The following is a 3511-nucleotide window of genomic DNA, read 5'->3' on the forward strand; positions in this document are numbered from 1 at the left end:
CGCTCATCACTAAGCATGAGCTTTACACGTGCAGAGGCTTCTCTTGGAGTTAAACGCCAAGTTGTAACATGTTTTGGATTTTTAACTCTGGTTTGTGACGTGTTTCTGGCGTTTTACTCCAGAATGCAGCATGGAACTGACGTTGAACGCCACTTTGCGTCATCTATGCTCGTACAAAGTATGAACCATTATATATTGCTGGAAAGCTCTGGATGTCTACTTTTCAACGACGTGAGAGTGCACCATTTGGAATTCTGTAGCTCCAGAAAATCCATTTCGAGTGCAGGGAGGTTAGAATCCAACAGCATCAGCAGTCCTTTGTCAGCCTCCTATCAAACTTTTGCTCAGGTTCCTCAATTTTAGCCAGAAAATACCTGAAATCATAGAAAAACACAAAAACTCATAGTAAAGTCCAGAAATGTGAATTTTGCATAAAAACTAATGAAAACATCCCTAAAAGTAGCTAGATCCTACTAAAAACTACCTAAAACAATGCCAAAAAGCGTATTAATTATCCACTCATCAACCTTCGATACCAAGTGGCACGCCTATGGTGAGTGTTCCTCCTGGGATGATGAGTTGGCGTGCCACGCCCCTTGGCTCAAGTGGCACGCCCATAGAAAGTGATGAGTTAGGCGTGCCACGCCCAACCTGGCGTGCCACGCCCCCTTTAGTGTCCTCATTGTTGCTCTCTGGAACTTTGTACTAGCGTTCCACGCCCAATTCTTGGGGTGCCACGCCCATATGAATGCTTGAGAATCCTCCTCTGGAATTTAGTACTGGCATGCCACGCCCAGCTCCTGACGTGGCACGCTAGTTCATTTTTGTGGCACTTGCGCTAAGTGGCACGCCCGCTTCACACGCCTAGCTCATTTTTGTTGTTTTCTTCCCCTTTTTGGAGTCTTTTTCACCTGAAATTCAGCACAACTCATCTCAAAGTAATGTACCATAATATTCATCAAATAATGCATGAATTTTAATGATCAAATGAGATTTATGCTCTTTTATGGTTCTCCTATTCAAGAAAGAAGGGTAGATGATGCAAGTCATCACAACACCAAACTTAAGCTTTGCTTGTCCCAAGAAAATTAATGTGAGTAGGTCTGTTATGAATTGAGACCTTGGCCTTGAATGAATGCAACATGACTAAGGGTAGGACTAAGTGTTCAACACATGTATGAATGTTTTAACGTCATAAAGAACTCTTAGATCTTTGAGGGTTCTTTCAAGTATAAGCTTCAGGGGTCCTTTCTATTGATTGTCACCTTGAAGTAGTAAGAGTTGTTTCACTTTCTTTTGGTTGTGCTTTCTTGACCACGACTCTAAGTGTTTTGTTTCAAGACAACCCTATAATTAGGCTTTCAATTAGCACTCCCAAACTAGTTGGTTCTAGGGTATTAGATGTTGAAACACCCCTAAGAATTTACTTGCCCAGGTCTCTTCTTGACACATCTTCACCACAAGCATCTACTAGGATCTTTAACTCTTTTTGAGCTTTTTAATGTTTCTTTCCCATCCTAGTAGTTGATGCTCAGAGCCTTAGGTCTTTATTACTTACTACTTCTTAGTTCTATGGATATTCATGGAGTACCCCTTAACTTTTTCATGTTATACCTTCTAAGACTAGTTGCTTTCCATGACTCATTTTCTTTTTTTAGTTCATTCAGGGTTCTACACTTAGTTCCTTGTTTCTTAGTTTATTGAATGATCTCTCTTGGCCTTGGTCTCTCTTACTCTTGTTTTTGCACAGCTCACAGCAACTCTTATGGAGACAAGCTCTACTTTATTTATGTTGAAAATGAAGACTTGAAATACATTGCATTTTCTTTCTTGTAGTTTAAAGGACTCATAAAGGACTTCAAGCATGAAATAAAACTAAGTAGAAAACATAAACTACCCTAGCATGACTATTTATTCTTGACAGAAAGTAAATCAAACCAAAGCTTAAACATGATTCAGAAATTAGAGTGTCAACCATGGGACTTAACAACCTTGAGCAGCTTAAATCTTCAGTTCATTGGCCCCTTTCCTTTGTCTTTCTTCTTGGAAGGGGAGGAGTCATCTTCTTCCTTCTTGGAGGGTCCTTCTTGTGCTTTCTTGTCCTTGGGCTTCCAGAATCCAAGCCTTCTCATGTAGGACTTCACACTTTCTTTGTGCTGGTATGCGATTTCCTCTTACCGTGCGCTGAGTTCCTCTAATTTCTACAAATAGGTGGGATAATTGGGATTCATGTTGGCTACTGCATTGTACAAGTAGCTCAAATTAGTTTGTGCATAGCAGTCATATTCCCCTCTTGATACATTTCTGGCTTTATCTAGGTACCTGAATTCAGCAAGGCTCTCCATTTGATGTTGTTGATGTTCCAAAATCATCCCCAAGCTGCCTTGCAATTCTCCCCAGTTGATATGGTCCTGCTGCTCCTTCAGGTGCTCAAAGCTTCCTTGGAGTTGTTGTATGTTCTCATTGACTTGGTCCCATTTCTTTTGTTTATAGTCTTTGAATTTGTTGACATCTTCTCTCAGGTGATTGGTGCACGAAATTGCAATCACACTTTTGCAATTCCGCACAACTAACCAGCAAGTGCACTGGGTCGTCCAAGTAATACCTTACGTGAGTAAGGGTCGATCCCACGGAGATTGTCGGCTTGAAGCAAGCTATGGTTATCTTGTAACTCTTAGTCAGGATATCAATAATTATCAGGGTTGATCGTAAAAAGTAAAAGAACATGAAATAAATACTTGTTTTGCAGTAATGGAGAACAGGTTGAGGTTTTGGAGATGCTCTATCTTCTGAATCTCTACTTTCCTACTTTCTTCTTCTTCATGCACGCAAGACTCCTTCCTTGGCAAGCTGTATGTAGGGTTTTACCGTTGTCAAAGGCTACCTCCCATCCTCTTAGTGAAAATGTTCAACGTGCTCTGTCACAGCACGGCTAATCATCTGTCGGTTCTCAATCAGGTTGGAATAAATCCAGTGATTCTTTTGCGTCTGTCACTAACGCCCAGCCTTCAGGAGTTTGAAGCTCGTCACAGTCATTCAATCCTTATCCTACTCAGAATACCACAGACAAGGTTTAGACCTTCCGGATTCTCTTGAATGCCGCCATCAATTCTAACTTATTGATGAGCGGATAATTTATACGCTTTTTGGCATTGTTTTTATATAGTTTTTAGTAAGTTCAAGCCACTTTTAGGGATGTTTTCCTTAGTTTTTATGTTAAATTCACATTTCTGGACTTTACTATGAGTTTGTGTGTTTTTCTGTGATTTCAGGTAAATTCTGACTGAAATTGAGGGATTTGAGCAAAACTCTGAAGAAGGCTGACAAAAGGACTGCTGATGCTGTTGGATTCTGACCTCCCTGCACTCGAAATGGATTTTCTGGAGCTACAGAACTCCAAATGGCGCGCTCTCAACGGCGTTGGAAAGTAGACATCCAGGGCTTTCCAGCAATATATAATAGTCCATGCTTTATTCGAAGATTGACGACGTAACTTGGCGTTAAACGCTAA

Source organism: Arachis stenosperma, unplaced genomic scaffold, assembly GCF_014773155.1.
Source record: "Arachis stenosperma cultivar V10309 unplaced genomic scaffold, arast.V10309.gnm1.PFL2 arast.V10309.gnm1.Scaffold_100025, whole genome shotgun sequence".
Taxonomy (NCBI): Eukaryota; Viridiplantae; Streptophyta; class Magnoliopsida; order Fabales; family Fabaceae; genus Arachis; species Arachis stenosperma.